This window comes from Scyliorhinus torazame, chromosome 16 (genome assembly GCF_047496885.1).
Source record: "Scyliorhinus torazame isolate Kashiwa2021f chromosome 16, sScyTor2.1, whole genome shotgun sequence".
In the NCBI taxonomy this organism is placed as follows: domain Eukaryota; kingdom Metazoa; phylum Chordata; class Chondrichthyes; order Carcharhiniformes; family Scyliorhinidae; genus Scyliorhinus; species Scyliorhinus torazame.
Window position 1 is genome coordinate 118,637,350 of NC_092722.1, and position 23,254 is coordinate 118,660,603.

At 48.5% G+C, this 23,254-nt stretch overlaps 1 protein-coding gene across 5 annotated transcripts in view; it reads right to left on the reverse strand.

Moving 5' to 3' along the window:
• The window catches only part of LOC140393014 (cGMP-dependent protein kinase 1), a 1,245,261-nt gene that overhangs the window by 192,986 nt on the left and 1,029,021 nt on the right, over positions 1-23,254 (reverse strand). The gene's annotated exons all lie outside the window — the stretch shown is intronic.

A 23,254-nucleotide genomic window follows, 5' to 3' on the forward strand; every position in this document is an offset into this window, starting at 1 on the left:
AAATGGGAGAACAGTATCCTGCGGATCTATCAGGATCTGTGTGCGGGTGTAGCCGGGAGAAGAGCGGGGTACGACCAGATAAAGTCGACCCTTTTCAAGAAAAAGGTTACGTTTGGACTGCTGTATACGGCCTGCTTTGGATCACGTATGAGGAGCAACATTTTTATTTTGAGTTGCCCGAGGAAGCGATGGACTTCGCTAGAAGGAAAGGGCTGATGGCGGACTGAGGACTGAGGCTGATGGTAAATATTTTGGGGACGTTCATTCTCAACCTCGCACCACACACCACGGCTCTCAGGCACCTGGTGAAGAAGTCCACCACTTTCCAGTGGCTACCCGCACATCATGCAGAGTGGCTTGAGTTGAAAGCGAAGGTAACCACCGCTCCTGTTCTAGATTTTTTTGACCCAGCAAGGGAGACTAAAATCTCCACAGACGCCAGCCAGGACGGCATTGGGGCGGTGCTCCTCCAGAAGGATGACACCTCGCTCTGGGCGAGTGGCCTACGCGTCAAGGGCCATGACCCCCACTGACCTCTCACTGGCATCGTGAAATTCCACGATTATGTCTATGGTCTCCCGACCTTAATAGTAGAGACGGACCACAGACCCCTAGTGCACATTATACACAAGGACTTAAATGACATGACACCCAGGCTCCAGCGCATTCTCCTTCAACTCCGCAGGTATGATTTTGAACTGTTTTACACACCTGGAAAGGAGCTAATCATCGCGGATGCCCTGTCGTGTGCCATCACCTGGCCATGTGAGTAGGTAGACTTCATACACGACATTGAGGCACAGGTGCAACTGTGTGCCAGCCCCCTCCCGACATCCGACGAACGACTCGTCATTGCCAAGGACCCTCTTCTGCAGCGGGTCATACATCACCTCACGAATGGCTGGCAGAAAGGGCAATGCCCTCAATACTATAATGTAAAGGATGACCTAACTGTTGTCGAGGGGATCCTCCTGAAATTGGATTGCATCATCATTCCGCGCAGCCTCCAGAGCTTGGTGCTCACGCAGATACACGAAGGACACCTCGGTATTGAAAAGTGCAGGCGCAGGGCCCGGCAGGCTGTCTATTGGCCCGGCATCAATGAGGATATATCAAACATGTTCCCCAGTGCTTCCAACCTGCTCAGCCCAAAGAAACGCTCCAGCAGCACGAGATCATGACTTCTCCGTGGTCTAAGGTCTGAGTTGACCTTTTTCACGCCAACGGGCGTGACTACATCCTGATAATTGATTACTTCTCTAGTTACCCCGAGGTAGTGAAACTGTCTGATCTAACATCCAGGGCTGTCATAAAGACCTGCAAGGAGGCATTTGCCAGGCATGGAAGCCGCTCACGGTTATGAGCGACAACGGTCCCTGTTTCTATAGTCAAGAATGGTCCAACTTCGCAAAGCAATACCACTTCCAGCACATCACCTCGAGCCCGCATTACCCGCAATCTAATGGGAAGGCCGAAAAAGGGGTCCATATCGTGAAGCAGATGCTCTGTAAGGCTGCGGACTCAGCTTCGGACTTTAATCTTGCTCTTCTGGCCTACAGGGCAACCCCTCTGTCCAACGGTATGTCTCCGGCACAGCTCCTTATGAATCGTAACCTGCGGACGACTGTTCTGGCCATTCATGTACCTGACCTGGATCACCTTCCAGTGCGGCAAAAGATGCAGCAGATCAGAACCCAGCAAAAGCTGACATATGATGCTCATGCTACTGATCTGCCCGTGCTCTGTCCGGAAGATGCTGTTCGCGTCAAGTTGCCTGGTGGAGGCTGGTCAGCTCCAGCTGTTGTTGTTCGACAGGCTGCTCCCAGGTCATTTGTGATTTGCATGGCCGATGGATCTATTGTCCAGCGCAACAGAAGGGCACTACGCAAACTTGCCTGCCCACCACTGATCTCACGTTCCCAGATGTCGTTCTGCCTTATCCGGACATCTCGCTCCACAAGGCCACCAATCTGGCTGCATGCCAACCTGTCAAGACACCATCGTCCCCGCCTCCACCTTTCACGCGGTCCACAAGAATCCGACGACAGCCCCAACGGCTGGACTTTAAATAGTTCCTTTGTAAATATACTGTTATGTTTCTGCACGCTAGACACCTTACATGTCCATATCCATTCACTCACCAATTGCTGTATATAGTTACTTTTGTAAATATGTAATATATGCTCTAAGCAGCCGACAAATTGAAAAAAAAGGGGGATGTCATAATATGCATCAATGCACATCATGTGGTATAAACAGGCAGTGACAGACACCCAGGTGAGCCAATCAACATACAAAACAGAACACGACCAATCACCAGACAGAACACCAGAGAGGGGCTTCCAACTATAAAACACATAAGGCATCAGCACTCCGCCTCTTTCCACTGGTGACAACTGTAGTGACAGTCAGGGTGAACAAATCATTCAACACCTTCTACACGTGGATCAGAGCTAGCCTGGTCTAGATAGTTAATGTTAGTTTACTTAGAGTAGTAGAGAGTCAACCCACAGGCAGCTGTGTGCTTCGTTACTGTAGTTCAATAAATCTTCTTGCTTACGTTTGGTGTATGCTTGATCATTTAACTGCATTGTATTGCAGTCCGTGTTAGCCCAGGGTGAATAACATGACAGTAGGGACGTGGAGGTAGTGGTCGCAGAGAAGGCATTTGATCGGGTGGAATGGGAATATCTGTGGGAGGTACTGGGGCGATTTGGATTTGGGAGGGGCTTCATTGACTGGGTCAGGCTGCTGTATCAGGCTCCTGTTGCGAGCGTACGGATGAACAGATCAACATCGGACTATTTCAGGCTGCACCGGGGGATGAGACAGGAATGCCCCCTATCCCCACTGCTGTTTGTGTGGCTCGGATGAGCAGGTTCTTTGGGGTAGAAGATAGGTGTGCAAGGTGTGCGGGAGGGCCAGCGAACCATGTTCATATGTTCTGGGCATGCCCGAAGCTTAGGGGATTCTGGCAGGGGTTTGCAGATGTCAGGTCCAAGGTGTTGAAAACAAGGGTGGCACCGAGTCTGGAGGTGGCGATTTTCGGAGTGTCGGAAGATCCGGGAATCCAGGAGGATAAAGAGGCAGACGATCTAGCCTTTGCTTCCCTGGTAGTCCGGAGACGCATACTATTAGCTTGGAAGGGCTCAAAGCCCCCGAAGTCGGAGACCTGGCCAACTGACATAGCTAGCTTTCTCTATCTGGAGAAAATCAAGTTCGCCTTGAGAGGGTCAATGTTAGGATTCGTCTGGAGGTGGCAGCCGTTCGTCGACTTCTTTGGGGAAAATTAACCGTCAGCAGAAGGGGGGGGGGTCAGGGGTTAGTTTAGAGTAGGGGGTTCGTAAAGGTGCGACCTGTAAGGGACGGCTTTTGCACTATCTTTATATTTTCAAGTACATTGTTTATTCTGTTGTTGTTATAAAACCATAATTACCTCAATAAAATGTTTATTAAAAAAAAACGGAAAATTCTGCCCATTATTTTGGTTCATGCTTCAAACTCCATTCCCGAGCAACTGACTCATCCCTCGCCCTGGCAACCATCTGTGATTAAGTCAATTTGTTTGAAACCTTGCTGTCACATTCGATCCCGAGATGAGCATCCAACCTCACATTCATGCCATCTCTAATTCCGCTCATTTCCACCTGTGTAACACTGCCCAACTTCACCCCCGTCTCTGTTCATCTGCTGCCGAAACCTTCATTCATGCTTTCATTACCTCCAGACTCGGCTATCCCGATGCACTCCTGGCTGGTTCCCCAAATTTACCCTCCGTAAACTTGAGATCATCCAGGACCATATGGGGATTATTGGGACAGGGCAGTGATGTGGGCCTACGTTGGGAGCTCTTTCGGAGAGTTTGTGCAGACCCGATGGGCTGAATGGCCTCCTTCTGCACTGTAGGGATTCTATGAGCTCTGCTACCCATGTCTCTAATCCCAGTACCAGTCACCCCTGTGCTCGCTCGCCTTGCTCCGGGTCAAGCAACATCTTGATTTTAAAACTCACATCCTTGTTTCCAAATTGATCCATGGCCTTGCCCCTCCCTTTCTCTGTAATTTCCTTAAGCCTGTGACCCTTTGAGATATCAGTGTTCCTCTAGACTCTGGCAGCTTGCGTGTTCCCAATTATGATTGCTGCACCATTAGTGGCCATGCCTTCAGTTGCTTAGGCCCCGGGCCCTGGAATTCCCTCCCTACACCTCTTCTCCTCACTTTCCTCCTTTAAGACACCCCTTTAAAACCTACTTCTTTGATTAATCTTTTGGTCATTTGACCTAATATCACCGTATCTGGCTCAGTGTCTCACTTTCATTTATAATCTGTGGAGCACCTCGGGATGTTCCATTACGTCAAAGGCGCTATGTAAATGTAAGTTATCATTGTTGTTGTTTTGGGTAAATGCCATGAGTTTTACCATTCCCTCCAGACCTAAACCCCTAATCTCCCCTCTGGTGTGGAAAATGTTTTACCCCGAAAGACAAATCCGCAAGAAAATACGAACAGTACTGCTGTCTGCAATCTGATATATTTCATACCACAAAAATGAGCCGACAAATGGGCTGAGTTGTATTTTCAGCAGTGTGCAAGTGAACAGATTTCAACTGCATTTCTTTGATGTATCCCAGAGTATTGTGACAAAATGCAACCGATTACTGTGTTTTTCTCTATCAACATAACTGCTAACATGTGGCAATAGGGCTGTATTTGTTTGTGAATCAAAACCCATGTTTTGTACTCCACATGTCACTGCCTTTTCTATGTGAAGCTGCAAGTTAATTGCACAGTTCCATTGAAGCCCAGTGCTACAGTGCATGGATAATTTTAATATCGTTCTCCATCCAAGTTACTCGCAGCAGATCTACCCATCATTAAAAGCAATTCTCCACATCTTTTCAATGGATTGCCTTCTGAACACCCACACCCAGCATTCAGCTCTGTGCTCACAGACGTAGAACAACCAAATTATTATGCACTTCAAAATCTTTCACAACGGTGAAATAATCTCAACATAATTGCAAATAATACTCGGTTTATCCTACACTTACGAATTCTGAATGAGAAATTTGAATGAATTAGTATTGAATAATAAAAGCTTTTATTTGACACACAGGCTGACTGCTTGCATCTCTCGATTACTATAATATCCTCTGTAACTATGAATATTCTTGTTCTTTTAGCATGGTTAATGTATCGAAGGAATCATGTTGTGAAAGAACAGGCCATTAATTGACAGCTGTGCCAACATTGTGCATATTTTTAATTCTTGCAATTTTTATTGAGATTATTGAGATTAACTGCCCTGCTCATTTTCCACCTGAATGTGATGATTAAATATGTTGTTAATGGACCCTAGGAATTTTGTGCAAATGGCCATTTATTGTCCTCATCATCAAGACAGTGAACATCTATCAACTAAAATGATCACAGAACATAATGCTGCCTTTACTTGATATTCGGACATGTTCAACTCCAGAAGGAGTCACTGGCTAGTGCCCAAGAGTTGGAATGCTGACATATTTTTCCTCTCTATATGCTGGAGACATTTAGATCCAGTGTAGAGTTCCCCCTCTCCCAGTGCCACCCTGGCTGGGATCAGTAATCGTAGAAAAGTGCAGGCAAACTCTGGGACTTTCTGATCATGCAGCACGGCAGCACAAGTGGATAGCACTGTGGCTTCACAGCACCAGGGTCCCAGGTTCGATTCCCCATTGGGTCACTGTCTACGCAGAACCTGCACGGGTCCTCAAGTTTCCTCCCACAGTCCAAAGAAGTGCAGGTTAGGTGGATCTGCCATGATAAATTGCCCTTAGTGACCAAAAAGGTTAGGAGGGGTTATTGGGTTACGGGGCTGGGGTGGAAGTGAGGGCTTAAGTGGGTCGGTGCAGACGCGATGGGACGAATAGCCTCCTTCTGCACTGTATGTTCTATGCAGAGTGTGATAATTGCAAAACTGGAGGGTGGGGATGATAATTGTGACGCCTTGATGGTGCATCCTCAGAGCTCTCCTCTGAGGTTTTCTCTTGGAAGACATGGAGGGAGGGCCACCCCAGATGGTACGGCACCATCAGATGGAGATCCTGCCTGAGAATGGACACGTGGTCATGGGGAAGATCTTATTCTGGCATAAACAACACACGTGTGACAGGTCATCGAAGTGGGGGCTGATGGATGTTCACCTCTGTGACGCAGGCCAAGCTCGACGTCGGTGATCGCTCTGTCCTTATACGGCCAGTCCCTCATAGGGGGTGAGGACTCGGGAAGCACCTGGCAATATCCACTCGCTGCCACACTTAGAAACTGTTCCGTTAGGTCGCGCCCTACGAATTTCAGATGAGACATTAAACCGAGGCCCTGTCTGCATTATTCAGCTGGTCCCATGATACTCTTTTAGAGAAGAGCAGAAAGATCATTGTTGCTGTCCGACTCATTATTTATCTCTCAACCAATAGTGCACAAATAGATTAATAATAATCTTTATTCTTGTCACAAGTAGGCTTGCATTAACACTGCAATGAAGTTACTGTGAAAATCCCCCGGTCGCCACACTCCGGCGCCTGTTTGGGTACACAGAGGGGAATTCAGAATGCTCAAATTACCTAACAGCATGTCTTTCGGGACTTGTGGGAGGAAACTGGAGGAAACCCACGCAGACACTGCGTGTAAACTGCGCACGGCCATTGATCCAAGTGCAAGGTTGGAAATGTGGGCTTAAGTGGGGTGCTCTTTCCATGGGCTGGTGCAGACACGATGGGCCGAATGGCCTCCTTCTGCACTGTAAATTCTATAAGCCGGGAATCGAACCTGGGACCCTGGCACTGTGGGGCAACAGTGCTAACCACTATGCTACCGTGCCGCCCATTATCTGGGTATTATCACTTTGTTTGTGCGAGTTGCTGTGTGTGAGTAGATTACATTACCACATCGTGGACATGTTGGGCTGAAGGGCCTCTTTCTGTGCTGTAAAACTGCTGTAAGACTTCAAAACATACACCACTGGATCTAAAGCGCTTTGGGAGGTCAGGCGGATGTGAAAGGCACTGTACAAATGCCAGTCATCTTTTCCCTCTGGGAATTGATTCTTGACTTTGTGAAAGCAGAATGTTTACCTCAAGCGGTCGCCTCTTCACATGGTGGCGTCTCATTGCATTCCTTCTCCACTAAAGCTGTTTGAGACTCTCAGTGGTGCCTGTAATTGCTTCTCTCTTACGTGCTACCTCCTCTGTTCCATTATGAGACAGCTTACATCATTTCAGGAATGCTGACTGGAGGAGCATCCTATCCGAGAGATTCAGCCAAAACTGACTCGGCTTCAGCAGCAACTGGCTGTGCAGCTTCCCAGAACTCTCCGTGAGGAGCTCATGTGATTCTTAAATTACTCTGAGACCCATTGCTGTAAACCTAGTTTACTGCAGATAAATTACCAGAGCTGCCTTGGGTGTGTTCAGTTTGAGCTAGAATCAGGAATGAAGCGAAATGATTCCTACTGTTTATTTAATCAACTTTGAGACTGTTCCAGCCTCTGTAATTCAGGTGGGTGTACTGCTCTTCTGAGATAACCCAGGCCACAATACCCAACACAGCCAGAGCCCAACCTTAGTGCTGCGTGCAGACATGCACTTACATTTCCTGTGAGAAAATGTTCATCAGCTGCATTAATCAATTCCCTTCAAAATGGAAAACTGGGGCGAAATTCTCCGGTATCGGCGCGATGTCCGCCGACCGGTGCCCAAAACGGCGCAAATCAGTCGGGCATCGCGCCACCCCAAAGGTGAGGAATCCTCCACATCTTGGGGGGCCGAGCCCCAACCTTAAGGGGCAAGGCCCGCGTCAGACTGATTTCCGCCCCGCCAGCTGGCGCTGTGGAGGGAGTCTCTTCCGCCTCCGCCATGGTGGAGACCGTGGCGAAGGCGGAAGGAAAAGAGTGCCCCCACAGGCCCGCTCGCGGATCGGTGGGCCCCGATCGAGGGCCAGGCCACTGTGGGGGCACCCCCCGGGGCCAGATCGCCCGCGCCCCCCAGGACCCCGGAGCCCGCCCGCGCCGCCTTGTCCCGCCGGTAAGGTAGGTGATTTAATCCACGCCGGCGGGAGAGGCATTCTAGCAGCGGGACTTCGGCCCATTCGGGCCGGAGAATCACGGGCAGAGCCCGCCAACCGGCGCGATTCCCGTTCCCGCCGAATATCCAGTGCCGGAGAATTCGGCAACCGACGGGGGCGGGATTCACGCCAGTCCCCGGCGATTCTCCGACCCGGCGGGGGATCGGAGAATCTCGCCCCTGATGCCTTCCGTTAGTGATGCTGAAGTCACTAATATTTTCATGATACTTCTTGCCCCATCACTCTCATTTACATTAAATATGCAATAATTTGGAGAACTGACTGTAGTTTTTAATGTTCTTCAAAGTTGTGATCCTGAAGCCTTTTCTGAGAGTGCCACTATGCATGAAGGACACGGGACTCATGGACAGTTGGTCTACAGAGAGAGTCCCAGTTGCATCCAAAGATTGAGGACTGGATCCCGTGGACTTTTAGAACTGACGGGTGTGGTGTTGGGTGCTCTGGTGCACAGATGAGCCAACACAGTTGTATGTGGTACAACTCTATTTTATTATAACTCTTATAATACAGTTCGTTCTGGATACTCTGCACGTGCTGTCTCCCTGAGTGTGTTTGGTCACAGATGTGTCCTGGTTCTCCTCTGCAGCTAATACTCACCACCGGGGGTCGTGTCTGTGCTTTTATATCTTTCTGTCATTGGTTGTGGTGTTGTGTGTTCTGATTTGTCTGTTGGTGTGTCTATCATGATGTGTGTGTTTGAATATCATGACATCCCCCCTTTTTACAAAGATATGTGCCTACGTGGTTATAAATATAATTGTGTCGTGAGTGCATCGAAGAGTGTGTGTGTGTGTTATGTACAGCGTGTGTATATGACGTAACTATTTACATGGGGCGATGTCGGGTGCGTCACACTAACAAGGTTGTACCATAACAAAACTTGGATGCGAGAGAAGAAAAAAAAAAAACTTGAACATTGGTCTGGTCAGACGATATCTGGAACAATAAACAACAACAGGTTATAATACAGAAGTGTTTGACTTTTTGAACGTATGAACAGCGTTATAAGTCCAGTCTAATGGGTGACCGCCTCAAGAATGGGCTGGTCCTCAAGCCGGTTCAGCTGTGGAGATTTGGGGTCACATTGGTTCACCTTGGACTGTTGGAGGTGATGCTGTTGCCGAAGTCTCTACTTTACCATTTGTTGTACTTCGTGCAGTGCTTGGTTTTTTCATTCGTGCAAATATAACATTCAACATCTTTGTTAGTGGTGCCTTGGCTGTGGTTTGGTTCTGGTGGCGATGGAAGGGGCATGATCCGTGGCATCTCCACGAAGTCATCCTTGGGAACCAGTGGAGGATCCGGCGTGTGCGTACGGTTCAGTTGCGAGCGTGGAAGGCGGCGCAAAGCTCGCTGATTGCGCCTACGCACCAATCCATCCGCCCTGCATGCCAGGAACAAGGTGGAGTCTTTTTCTTTTTATGTTTGTGGTGGACGGCATCTTGTAGCCGATGGGTCGTTGCCATCGAAGTAGCACCATCACTAATATCATGCAAGGCGATGACTGTGCCAGATGTGGAAGTTGGCCGAGACCGTGTACGCTGGTTCCGGCCACCTGCTGTGCCGGAAGGGCGACTCCGCAGAGAAACGTCGAAGCATGTCGCCTTGGAGAGAGAATTGTTGCTCGCATCAACGTCTGGCGATGGCGCGAATTGGTGTGTCCATCTTGGACCGCCGGTGCTGGTTGCCACTGCCGACCCAGTGGGACTGCCACGCGATCCATTCCCTGTCGCCGTGGCATCCGCCGTCACCCTGAGCGTGCCATCACCGAGGCCGCGACACCGCCCGTCCGGAGCAAGGTCTGGCGTGCGCGAATCAGAGTCGGCGCTTGGCTGCTGCCCATCTGGAGTCCGGTCTGCCTTCCGTCGATGCCCCCCGTCCGGAGTCCCAACAGGTTCACTGGAGGCAGCCGAGATTCCCTGAAGCTGCACTTCTGGAGTCGGAACATGCAGGAATGCACCAACCAGTGGAGAGGGTCGAGCCATCGAGGGTGGAAGCGGTGCGCTGCCACCGCAGTCGTCAGTGGTCCCACCGTGATCGTCGAGTGCCTCGGTACGCACTAGGCGAGGTCTGTCACCTTGCACCTTTTGCATGGGAAGTGGGATGCTGTCGTCACTCGTCTCACATCCCGTGGATAGATCCTCATTAGCAGCTTGCTGTTCACTAGGGTTGGGTAAATTGTCAGAGTTTTCATCTGGTGGTGCACACCATGTCGGTGGACTGTCATTGTCTTGCCGTTGTCCTTCATTTGGGCTTTTCTTCTTTGGAATTTTAAATCTTCCCCCAGACATTGCAGAACCTTGTTTATTACCCCCAAATTCTCCCATAGGTATGGTCTCGAATATAGGATCCAATGTTTCTATCGACATTGTACTATTTTCCAAAGAACATTCCGTTTCACTTTTCTTCTCAGGTGCCTCACATGTATCTTTGTCTAATGTACATGCCTTCATGGTCTCTGGGTCTGATTTTGCTGGGACTGGCATGGTCACAGTCTCTCTTTTACTGTTCTCAATTGCCCACATTATACTCCCCATACATAACTGCTTAATCACTGGGGTTAGTGTGGTACAATGGATAATCGGGTCGACCTTATCTGCATCTTCACCATTAGTGGAAAGCACACTTGGTTCACTTGAAACTGCTGTGGGTTTTAAATTCGTTATCTGGCTACTCGATGTCGGTGTCCTCAGGATTCTTGCTCCAATGTTCTGCTCAATAATCAGTGGAGCGTGTATAGGTTCAATGCAATTAATGTTCCCCTCAAGGTTTGAAGAGTCATTACTGACTAACTGCTGGTCTCCGAAGTTGGGATTTTGCGGTGTTGTGTTGAAGGGAGACATTTGTCCCTGCTGTAGATATGATTCAGGTTGTGTTATTTCCATTACCTGAGGATCAATGTCTTGTCCATTTTTTCGATCCGTACTAAAACACTGGCAATTCTCAGTCTGCTCCTTGCAAGTTAAACATTCAATTAATTTCGTTAGCAAATCCTCAGCATCCTTCTGTGGCCGTGCAGCATTATTAATCTCTGTTCGGCTATAATGATCCTGAAGGTCAGCGCATAAACCTTTTTTCTTCGGGCTTGGACGAGGCGATTCCTTTGGCTTGTCTTCAGTTGGGCTTGAACAGTCTTCAGCGCTGTGCCCTTCATTGTAGCATGAGAGACCGTCATGTTCATGCTGCTGTGTAGTGGAGCATGGTAGGCTGTTATAGCCTTCTTGCTGTTCACGTGAGCATGGCAGACTTGCATCGTCTGCCGCTGGTTGGTCAGGAGAGTTTGCTAGACCCTCATGGTCTTGTTCCTGCAAAGACTGCGCTCTGGAGTCTTGCGTTCCTTCCATCGTGGAGTCCGTCCACGAGCTCTCTGTGGAGGCTTGTGACACTGGAGTCACTTCTTGTTCGTGCAAGGACTGCGCTCTGGAGTCTTGCGTTGCTTCTATCGTGGAGGCTGTCCACGAGCTCTCTGTGGAGGCTTGTGACACTGGAGTCACTTCTTGTTCGTGCAAGGACTGCGCTCTGGAGTCTTGCGTTGCTTCTATCGTGGAGGCTGTCCACGAGCTCTCTGTGGAGGCTTGTGACACTGGAGTCACTTCTTGTTCGTGCAAGGACTGCGCTCTGGAGTCTTGCATTTCTGCAATTGTGGAGTCTGTCCACGAGCTTGCTGTGGAAGCTTGTGACACTGGAGTCACTTCTGGTTCATGCGAGGACTGCACTCTGGAGTCTTGCATGTCTTCTTTCATAGAGTCGGGAACGTTGAGCGGGACATGGACCACGCTCTGTGTGGCAGCAGGGCACTCTCCGTGTGCTTGCACCGCTCCCTGTCTGTTAATGTCAGGCTGCAGCATCATCCGGTACTGATAAGTTGGAACGTCATATCTGCTGGATTGAAGATCCTCAAATCCGAAAAATGAATCCGCATCTGCGTCGGATTCAATGTGGGGGCCGCCAATGTGCAACACGAAAGGTTCGTCCGAGTCATAGTCATATAGGACCACGGAGCTATCATTGGGCTCGCGAGGTCCGGAAACACTGTAAAGATCGTCATCGAAGTATTCAAGGTCGGAATCATCGGCTTGTGCGTAGGTAACTGCTTGTCGGAGGGTTCTTCGGAGGTCAAATTCATCTCCTGGGTCAATTTGCGGCACTGTGCTGTCATTCCAGGTGAGGGAAGGTTGTTTTACAGCTTTAACAGATTTTTGTTTTTTTGATTTGGGACGTTTCCCTCTTAAATTGGATTTGGGACATTTCCCTTTTAAATTGGTGCAGTCTGGGGCCTCTGACATCCTGACGCTCGGTATGTAGCACGTAGGAAGCGACTGCGCATGCTCAGATCGCTGTTCCTTTACCGATGGCCGTTTTCTTGACTGCGCATGCGCAGCATCTCGCGCATGCGCAAACGAAACTTCCGGTTCTGCGCACTGCTCGCGCAACTGTGCTAGCGTTATACCTTTAGCAAGATGGCCGCCGACCTCGACCCAGCCTTCTCTCAGGCCCGGGATTTTGGCTTCTGGGAATTCGGGCTCCGGGATCCCAGCCACGAGGTGAGTACTGCAGCTTTTCTTACCTTTATTTGCCGATTGGATTGCGTTTTCTTCACAGTACTTGGAGAATTTGTCCAGGACTGCCTGGTAATCGTACCTTTGCTGCCTCCTGAAGAACCTGAACCTTGTGAATATTTCTCTTGCCCTTGCACCGGCGATGGTGAGGAGAAATTCAATTTTTTCGCTATCATCCAGGTCTTGGAGTTCAGCTGCCACCAGGAACAATTCGAACATTTGCCGGAATCGCCGCCAGTTTTCGCGGAGATCGCCGTAGCACTGGAGCGGCTGCGGAACCGGGAGCTCTATCATTTTGCCTGAGCACTGCTGGTTGTCTGTGTACACTGAGGTATGCCGGCAGGTATCGATCCACTCCTGTACCATGTGGTGTTGGGTGCTCTGGTGCACAGATGAGCCAACACAGTTGTATGTGGTACAACTCTATTTTATTATAACTCTTATAATACAGTTCGTTCTGGATACTCTGCACGTGCTGTCTCCCTGAGTGTGTTTGGTCACAGATGTGTCCTGGTTCTCCTCTGCAGCTAATACTCACCACCGGGGGTCGTGTCTGTGCTTTTATATCTTTCTGTCATTGGTTGTGGTGTTGTGTGTTCTGATTTGTCTGTTGGTGTGTCTATCATGATGTGTGTGTTTGAATATCATGACAACGGGCAGGACAGAATTCCAGGATTCCCAGCCCTATTTCCGACACTCCCAATTTTCCCCAGCGTGGGTGCAAAATGGCAAGGGCAGCAGGCACATGGAAATGCCATCACCTGGAGGTTCCACTCCATCCACTCACCATTCTGGCTTGGAAATATATCGCCGTTCTTTCACTGCAGCTGGGTCGAAATCTTGGAATCCCTGCCTAACAGCACTATGGGTATACCTACACCACATGGGCTGCAACTGTCCAGGAAGGAAGCTGACCACCCTTACCTTGTACTCCTGATCTGACCGGCTCCATTGTTGAATTTGTTTATTGTCACGTGTACCGAGGTACAGTGAAAAGTATTTTTCTGCGAGCAGCTCAACAGATCATTAAGTACATGAAAAGAAAAGGAAATAAAATAAAAGACATAATAGGGCAATACAAGATACACAATGTAACTACATAACACCGGCATCGGGTGAAGCATATAGGCATGTAGTGTTAATGAGGTCAGTCCATAAGAGGGTCATTTAGGAGTCTGGTAACAGTGGGGAAGAAGCTGTTTTTGAGTGGCGAAATTTGTAGACTTGACAAGGGCTTCGATTTCCATATGTCGAGCTTGGGCATCCAATGGAGGTTAGTAACAGGAAATTCTGGAAATACTTAACACGGTTGGTGCATCTCTGGAGAGAAACATATCATTCTTATTAAAGGTCATCGACCGGAAACATTGACACAATTTCTGTTTCCGAATTTGCAGAATTTTCCAGAATTTCCTGTTTTACTTTAGATTACTATTCATGGTAGACTAGTACAAAAGGTGAAGTCACACGGGATCAGGGGTGAGCTGGCAAGGTGGATACAGAACTGGCTAGACCATAGAAGGCAGAGAGTAGCAATGGAGGGATGCTTTTCTAATTGGAGGGCTGTGACCAGTGGTGTTCCACAGGGATCAGTGCTGGGACCTTTGCTCTTTGTAGTATATATAAATGATTTGGAGGAAAATGTAACTGGTCTGATTAGTAAGTTTGCAGACGACACAAAGGTTGGTGGAATTGCGGATAGCGATGAGGACTGTCGGAGGATACAGCAGGATTTAGATTGTCTGGAGACTTGGGCGGAGAGATGGCAGATGGAGTTTAATCCGGACAAATGTGAGGTAATGCATTTTGGAAGGTCTAATGCAGGTAGGGAATATACAGTGAATGGTAGAACCCTCAAGAGTATTGAAAGTCAAAGAGATCTAGGAGTACAGGTCCACAGGTCATTGAAAGGGGAAACACAGGTGGAGAAGGTAGTCAAGAAGGCATACGGCATGCTTGCCTTCATTGGCCGGGGCATTGAGTATAAGAATTGGCAAGTCATGTTGCAGCTGTATAGAACCTTAGTTAGGCCACACTTGGAGTATAGTGTTCAATTCTGGTCGCCACACTACCAGAAGGATGTGGAGGCTTTAGAGAGGGTGCAGAAGAGATTTACCAGAATGTTGCCTGGTATGGAGGGCATTAGCTATGAGGAGCGGTTGAATAAACTCGGTTTGTTCTCACTGGAACGAAGGAGGTTGAGGGGAGACCTGATAGAGGTATACAAAATTATGAGGGGCATAGACAGAGTGGATAGTCAGAGGCTTTTCCCCAGGGTAGAGGGGTCAATTACTACGGGGCATAGGTTTAAGGTGAGAGGGGCAAGGTTTAGAGTAGATGTACGAGGCAATTTTTTTACGCAGAGGGTAGTGGGTGCCTGGAACTCGCTACCGGAGGAGGTAGTGGAAGCAGGGACGATAGGGACATTTAAGGGGCATCTTGACAAATATATGAATAGGATGGGAATAGAAATATACGGACCCAGGAAGTGTAGAAGATTGTAGTTTAGTCGGGCAGCATGGTTGGAACAGGCTTGGAGGGCCGAAGGGCCTGTTCCTGTGCTGTACATTTCTTTGTTCTTTGTTTGTATTCCATTTCTCTCCAATATGTTGCATTAAGGCCAGGGATGATCAGCTGACATAGTGCTGGACAGCATGTGATCTTTGGACAGATTGAAGTCTCTGTGAGATGGAGGCCGGGATTTTCTGGTGGGACCTGCCATGGGTTTGTGGCGTGCCGACTAAAGTCTATTGATTTTCCGCAGATCTTCATGATCCCAGTGGTGGGTGGTGCTGGAAAATCCCACCCAAAAAGTGAAATATTGGTGGGGAAATCAGTGCAGAGATCAGGCCACGAAGTGCCAAATTCTTGAATGGCCAAGTCAGCATCTCTCCCAGATACTGGAAGCATTTTATGTTGATCATCGCACATTCGAAGTAGAGGGTGGACAATTTGAAGACATGTACCCGACGGGAGTTACGCTGTATCTGATGGGTGAGGCTGAAGCAGAGTGTGGTCCAACTGAAAATCTCAAAGAAAAGGAAGATAGGCATGGAGTAGTGAGGCCCACGGGCATGTATGGAGACTCCAGGTGAACCGTGGCAGCCTCCCAGTAGGATCCCTATGTGTGGTGGGGGACGCCTTCTTTATGGTTGCCCCTAGTTCCATGCATGAGCCGCCCGGTTGCAATGGCCAACTCCCCACAGCAGTGGCACTTACCACTGAAATATGACCACTTCTACCACACCATGCTTGACCCCAGCTAATTCAAATTAATTTACCTGTTCTTTGAGGGCATGGTGGGGCGGGGGTGGGGGGTGGGGGGTGGGGGTGGGGGGGGGGGGGGGGGGGAGAGAGAGAGAGAGAGACCCTCTGCTTCATCTTGTAGCCTCAGCAATGCCACGCCATGACTGATTGCAGCTGCCGAGACTGCTTGGTTGCTAGTCCTCAGATTGGGCCAGCAGCTCCGAGGATGGGAAGTCATCCTCGTCCGGTCGTCCGCTGTCAACTGGCTGCCACCGTAAATGTGGCCCCGGGGTCCCCCCACCTGCCGAGTCCCCCCACCTGCGGAGTCCCACTTTCACCCCAGTGGCGGGACACATCCAAAGATTCAGAGCCTTGTTTTTAAAAACACTGCCCCAGATTCTGGCAAGGTTCTAACTGGAAGTTAATTCTTAATCAGCATAAGGGAGTCGGGGAAATGGAAGGGGGTGGTTCGAGGGGGAGAGGAACATCGAGTGTCGCTGTACGCAGACAACCTGTTGCTGTATGTGGCGGATCCAGTGGAGGGGATGGTTGAGGTAATGCAGATCCTATGGGAGTTTGGAGACTTTTCGGGCTATAAGCCTATAAGGGAAAGAGTGAGCTCTTTGTGATCCATCGGGGGGACCAGGGAAGAGGGATAGACAACCTACTGTTGAGGAGGGCGGAAAGGAGCTTTCGATACTTGGGGATTCAGGTAGCTAGGAGCTGGAGGGCACTGCACAAACTTAATTTGACGCGGCTGGTGGTACAGATGGAGGAGGATTTTAAAAGGTGGGACATGTTGCCACTCTCGCTGGCGGGTAGGGTACAGTCGGTTAAAATGGTGGTCCTCCCGAGGTTTCTTTTTGTATTCCAATGCCTCCCAATTGTGATTACGAAGGCATTCTTTAAGAGGGTAAGCAGGAGCATTATGGGATTTGTGTGGACGAGCAAGACCCCGAGGGTAAGGAGGGGGTTCCTGGAGCATAGCAGAGATAGAGGAGGGTTGGCGTTGCCGAATTTGGGTGGTTACTATTGGGCAGCCAACGTGGCAATGATCCGTAAGTGGGTGATGGAGGGAGAGGGGGCGGCATGGAAGAGGTTGGAGATGGCGTCCTGCAAAGGAACGAGTCTGGGGGCGCTGGTGACGGCACCGCTGCCGCTCTCGCCGACAAGGTACAACACGAGCCTGGTGGTGGTGGCAACACTAAAGATCTGTGGGCAGTGGAGACGGCACAGGGGTGCGACGGAGCCTCGGTGTGGTCCCCGATCAGAGACAACCATCGGCTTGTCCCAGGAAGGATGGACGGGGGATTTCAGAGCTGGCATCGGGCGGGGATTAGAAGAATGGGGGACCTGTTCATTGACAGGACGTTTGCGAGCTTAGGGGCGCTGGAGGAGAAGTTTGGGCTACCCCCGGGAAACACTTTCAGGTACATGCAAGTGAGGGCGTTTGTGAGGGGGCAGGTGAGGGAATTTCCGCTACTCCTGGCACAAGGGATTCAAGATAGGGTGATTTTGGGCGTATGGGTCGGAGAGGGCAAGGTGTCGGCGATATACCAGGAGATGAAAGAAGAGGGGGAGGCTTTGGTAGAGGAGCTGAAGGGTAAATGGAAAGAGGAGTTGGGGGAGGAGATTGAGGAGGGGTTATGGACTGATGCCCTAAGTAGGGTTAATTCCTTTTCCTCGTGTGCCAGGCTTAGCCTGAGACAATTTAAGGTGGTTCATAGAGCGCATATGACGGGGGCGAGGCTGAGTAGGTTCTTTGGGGTGGAGGACAGATGTGGGAGGTGCTCAGGAAGTCCGGCAAACCATGTCCATATGTTTTGGTCATGCCCGGCACTGGAGGGGTTCTGGAGAGGAGTTGCGGGAACAGTATCTAAGGTGGTGAAAGTCTGGGTCAAGCCAAGCTGGGGGCTAGCACTATTTGGAGTAGTGGACGAGCCAGGAGTGCAGGAGGCAAAAGAGGCCGGAATTCTGGCCTTTGCGTCCCTGGTAGCCCGGCGAAGGATCTTGCTAATGTGGAAGGAGGCGAAGCCCCCCAGCGTGGAGGCCTGGATAAATGATATGGCAGGGTTTATCAAGTTGGAGAGGATAAAGTTCGCCTTGAGAGGGTCTGCGCAGGGGTTCTACAGGTGGTGGCAACCGTTCCTAGACCATCTCGTTTAATCAGCACTTTAAATTTCTATAATTATCACGGATTTTGACAGAGATGTAAAAAGCTTTTTTTCTCTGAGAGAGTGGATTCTGGACAAGGTTACCTGTGGCCAGGTAACAAACCTCATTATGTTTCTGACTGCAATTCTCACACTTGCTGCCAATCAAACAGTAATGATAATAATAATCATCATTATCAATGATTCAGGAAATCAAACTTCATGAATGCAGCCCAAATCTATTCAGCTAATTACAGCAGCGTAGTTTGTAAACTGTCCCGACAGTCATAAGGCACCATCAGTGCAAAACACTTATTTTAAGTGCTGTTTTAAACATTTCAGAGAGAGGCTTGAATATCCAGAGAAAAATTTGAAAGCATCATCCGGTTTCTCTCCTCATATCTCATTCGTCCAGCCCCAACAGCCCAAACGTTTGTGGATCTGACTCAGGGATAATTAAAAAGTCATTTATACTCGTTAGAGACACTCTTCTGAAAACTTAATGAGCTATGTATTCATCAAAGCGCGAATGATTAACGGCCAAACTATTAGCTGCAATTATCTTTTTGGCAACATCAACCCAGTTCTCATCAGGTGTGAGCCCACAGCACAAAAGTAGCCCATAACGCCATTACACTCTGCAAATCTGAAGAACTTCAGGTGTAAGATATAGTCAAATACAACAAGGAAAGTCAGGAAGAGAGTTGTGGGGTGGGAGGTACAAAGGTTTTCTTGGGTGGTGTATGCTACACTTTCAGTGAAGTTATGGAGGTGAAATGGAAGTCATTCACAGTTAATCACTGAGCATTGTTGGGGTAGAGCATAGTGAGCATTACTTTGAATGTCAGGCCTCGCCAAGGAGTAGCAATGTCACTACCCACAGCCCAAAACCGAAAAAGCATTCCGCACCCGAGCGCCATCTTAGATTTTTACAGAGCCAGCCCAGGAGCAGTTAATGGCAGAAATAATAAACTTCTACCCAGCCAGTGGTACCCAGCTTTACTCTGGACATCACCTCAAAATCTAGCTCATGCCTTCCACTCCTTAACCAGACCTGTCATTATGCATAAAAGCAACTTACTGCAGATGCCAGACTCTGAAACGAAAACAGAAAACACTGGACAATCTCAGCAGATCAGCTGAAGCAGGCACAAAGACACGTCATGTCACAGAGGTGAAGGTAAGTGGTCTTGGTGATGGAGAGGATATGGGGCCGGAAGCTCATTTCAGGAAAATACAGGACATCAACACCGCGAACAGTCTGGTCCAGACTCAGTCAATGACTCCGAAGAGATGGGGAGTCAGAGCTAAGGAACAGAGTTTTGAGCAGGGGCTCAAAACAATGGGTTTCACTCTTCCCAATGCTGGCCTGATGACTCATCAACTGTGGAGAAGTCGCGAGAGGTAGCAGTGAGGTAGAACTGGGTGTCGTCACGTCCATATTGAAGCGAACATATTGAAGCTAACACTGTGCTTTTGGATGCTGAGGGACAGCAAGTAGCTGATAAGCTAATCCAAAGATAGATGCTTGGGGAACTGTAGAGAGAACGGTACAGAAGGAGAAATCATTGCAAGCGATTCCGTGGTTTTGGCTGGATAGATAGGAATGGAACCAGGCAAGGGAAGACCCAAGCAAATTTTTCAAGGCAGAGAGGCAGGTGATAAATCAGAGAAGTTAAGAAAGAAAAAGTAAAAAATTATATTTATCTAGCTTCATTTGTGACCATAGGCTATCTGAATGTTTTTGTGTATCTTTCACTGTAATAACTCAGTCTGTGGCCCTGGAATTGTCTGCTCAATAACCTACTCTATCTAACTGCATTTGTTTAGTAATCTGTGGGCTATAAGTGTGGGCATTGTGGAAGGGGTCCGGTTAACCATGTGCACGTGTTCTGGTCGTGTCCTAAGCTCCTGGGGCTCTGTGTGTCCTTCACTAGCATCATTTTGGTGATGCTACAAACTGAACTGAAACCCTGCCCCTTGCAGGCCATATTTGGGGGGTCAGACCTGCCGGACAGACGGGGGCGGGGACTGATGTTCTGGCCTTCGCCTTGCTGGTTGCCCGAAGACGGGTGCTGATGGGGTGGAGGTCAGCTTCTCTGTCCAGTGCCTCGCCCAGTGTCTCGGTATGGTTGGGGGATATCAGTGAGTTTTTATACCTTGAGAAAATCAAATATACCGTGAGGGGGGCAATTGAGGGACTCTACCAGAGATGGCAGTCGTTTATTCTGTACTTTAAAGATCTGGTCACCGTTAGTTGCTAGGGAGAGGAGGGGGAGCTAGAGGGAGGAGGAAGTTGCCGGGGGGGAGGGGGGGTTCCTTTACACCTTCAGATGCGGCAGCTGCAAGCTCTGGAAATCCCTCCCAAAACTTCTCCACCTCTTAACTGCCTCAAAATACTCCTTAAAATCTACATCTTTGACTAGGCTATTAGTCATCTGACCCAATGTCTCCCTATGGAATCGGTATCAAACATTGCTTGATATCACTCCTTGAAACCTTTTTCAACGGTGACGCACTATATAACTATAAGTTGTTGTTGTTGCTAGCCTTCGCCTACCTGCCAGCACTACTACTTATAGAGCAGTGCCACCTGCAGTAATTCAATAGTACTGCAAGCAAAAGCCTCAAGTGCTTGAACTGTGCAAGTTTAATTCAAAACAATGCAGACTCTAATACTGATGAAGATAACCTGGAATGCATTAGCTTTGCTAACAGGAACATCTCAACCCTATGAGTGGCAGAGAAAACAAAATGTTTTTTGCCGTTTAAGTGATCACTAATTGCAGAGGAAGAGGCATAAGCCATTCAACCCCTTTATCCTGCTTCACTGTTCAATTAGCTCATCACTAATCTGCATTCCTCTCTATTTATCTGCCTTTTCTCCTTATCTCTTGATACCCTTACTTAACAAAAATCTAGCTATCCCGTTCTTGTAAGCATCAGTTGACCCCTGGCATCCACGGCCATTTGGGAGAAGACGTTCCACATTTTAATGACCTTTTGTGCAGCAGCACGGTAGCATAATGGTTAGCACCATTGCTTCACAGCTCCAGGGACCTAGGTTGCATTCCCGGCTTGGATCACTATCTGTGCGCGGCCTGCACGTTCTCCCCGTGTCTGCGTGGGTTTCCTCTGGGTGCTCCGGTTTACTCCCACAAGTCCCAAAGGACATGCTTGTTAGATGAAATGGATTCTGAATTCTTCCTCAGTGTACCCAGACAGGCACCGGAGTGTGGCAACTAGGGGATTTTCACAGTACCTTCACTGCAGTGATAATGTAATGTGACAATAAATATTAATATCATTTAAAAATGGGCTGATGCTAAATTTAAGATGATCAATCTTGGCTTAACTGTTGTGCTTTGCCTGGGGCGAGCGGGTTACCTTAAGAGGAAAAGTTAGACAGGTTGCACCTGTATCCACTGGAGTTTAGAAGAATGTGAGGTGAAACATGTAAGAGCCTAAAGGGGCTTGACAGAGTGGAGGTTGAAAGGATGTTTCCCCTGGTGGGGGAGACTCAGAACTAGGAGATAGAGTTTAAGAATAAGGGTACATGAGTTGATTCGGAGATGAGGAGAACTTTGTTCTCTCAGAGGGCTGGAACTCTACGGATCTCTCTTCCCCAGATAGTTGTCAAGGCAGGGTGATTGAATATTTTTAAGACAAAGGTAGATTCTTGACTAATAGGGTAGTCAAAGGGTAGCAGGAGTAGGTGGGTTTGTGGCGTAGAGGCCACAATCAGATCGGCCATGCTCTTATTGAATGGTGGAGCAGGCTCGAGGGGCTGAAAGACTGACGACTCCTGCTCCTAATTTGTATGATAAATATGTTTGTATATTTTTGCACAACTCTGCATTAAATTCTCATCCATGTTACAATCTGTGTCTACTTTGTCCACTCTCTTTGTACTTGCTGAAATATTTTGTGAAACCAATCTGGCGTTTACAGCACAATTGGAAATATTGACTAAGATCCAATGAAAGTGAATGCTCGCATGATGTGGAATTTTATGACCACAGCCTGACTAAGAATCGGCGAGGTTAATTTTCAGTAATATTATGTAACCCATCAACCATCTACAAGGCACAAGTTAGGAGTATAATGGAATACCTTCCACTTGACACCATCCAGGATAAAGCAACCTTTTTGATTGGCACCCCATTCACAAACATTCATTCCCCCCATCACCGACACATAGTGCCCATGATCGCTACCATCTAGAAAGTCAAAAGCAGGAGACACATTGGAACATCTGACTTGGAAATATATCGCTGTTCCTTCAATGTCACTGAGTCAAAATGCTGGAACTCCCTCCCCAACACGTCCCTGGTGCATGTATCTACATCACAGGGACTGCAGAGGTTCAAGAAGGCAGCCCACCACCACCTTCTGAAGGGCAATAAGAGATGGGCAATAATTGCTGACCTAGCCAGTGATGCCCACATCCCGTGAATCAATAAACAAAAATTGATATCGCTACAAACACAATCCCCAATAGCAAGAGGCAAAACCAGCTGTCCAGAAACATGGTAAATCAATATATGATAAGTTAAATGAACTGAATTGACTCCTTAAGTTTAAAACAGATAAGCATTATTGATCACAACCCTCCATCGATCTCTCATTCATTCTTCTGGCTGAAGTGATAAATCCAATTCGGATACTAAAACTCAAAAGGAATTTTAGTCGCAGATGCACCAACGCTGACGTTAAAAATGGTAATTTAACAACAAAAAAACTGAAAGGTTAGTGGAACAGATTCAATAGCAACTTTCAATGTATATATTCGTGAAAGGAAAAAAGATGCAGGGCAAGGGAGGAAAAGTAGTAGAATGGAATCAGTTGGAAAGAGCCAGCATAGGCTCAATGGGATGAATGGCCACCTTTTGTTCTGTAATAATCCAGCTTAGTTGGCTGGACGGCTGGTTCTTGATACAGAGCAACAGCGCAGGTTCAATTCCTGTACCGGCTGAGTTATTCATGAAAGGCCCTGCCTTCGCATCCTTGCCCCTTGCCTGAGGTATGGTGACCCTCAGGTTACGTCACCACCAGTCAGCTTCTCTCTCTCAAGGGAAGAGCCTATGGTCCTTGGGGACTATGGCAACATTCACTCCACTTCATTCAAGGCATATGCTGAATTTGGGTGTGCTAAAAATGTGTCAGCCCTTTAAGA